Below are 324 nucleotides of genomic sequence, written 5' to 3'. Positions count from 1 at the left end.
GACTCCCAGCCAGCTCTCTGCGTTTCGCTGGTGGGGCTGGGGACCCCAGGCTGGGTGACGGGAGCTCCCCCCGACATTCCTTCTGTTTACGCGTGTGTTTGTCTGGGAGAGCCGGGGAGGCTTGTGCATTGTCAGCAAACGAAGCCCTGCGCTTTCTCATGCTAATGCTGCTCTGAAAGCTGCCCCTTGCCAAACAGATGAAATAGTGGCCTTATTCAGGCTGCTGCCGGACGGGAGGAGGGGGAAGGGGCTGCAGCATCCCCGCACAGGACTGGGGGACCAGCTTTGCCCCCCCAAAACCTCAGGTTCTCCCCCTGCCAGCCC

At 62.0% G+C, this 324-nt stretch overlaps 1 protein-coding gene across 1 annotated transcript in view; it reads left to right on the top strand.

The window, feature by feature from the left end:
• The window catches only part of LOC104469393 (protein patched homolog 2-like), a gene marked incomplete at both ends in the record, with an annotated part of 4,131 nt that overhangs the window by 1,156 nt on the left and 2,651 nt on the right, over positions 1 to 324 (top strand). The gene's annotated exons all lie outside the window — the stretch shown is intronic.

The sequence above is a fragment of the Pterocles gutturalis genome, unplaced genomic scaffold (genome assembly GCF_000699245.1).
Source record: "Pterocles gutturalis isolate BGI_N339 unplaced genomic scaffold, ASM69924v1 scaffold14310, whole genome shotgun sequence".
NCBI lineage: Eukaryota > Metazoa > Chordata > Aves > Pterocliformes > Pteroclidae > Pterocles > Pterocles gutturalis.
This window is presented reverse-complemented; position numbering and strand designations above follow the sequence as displayed.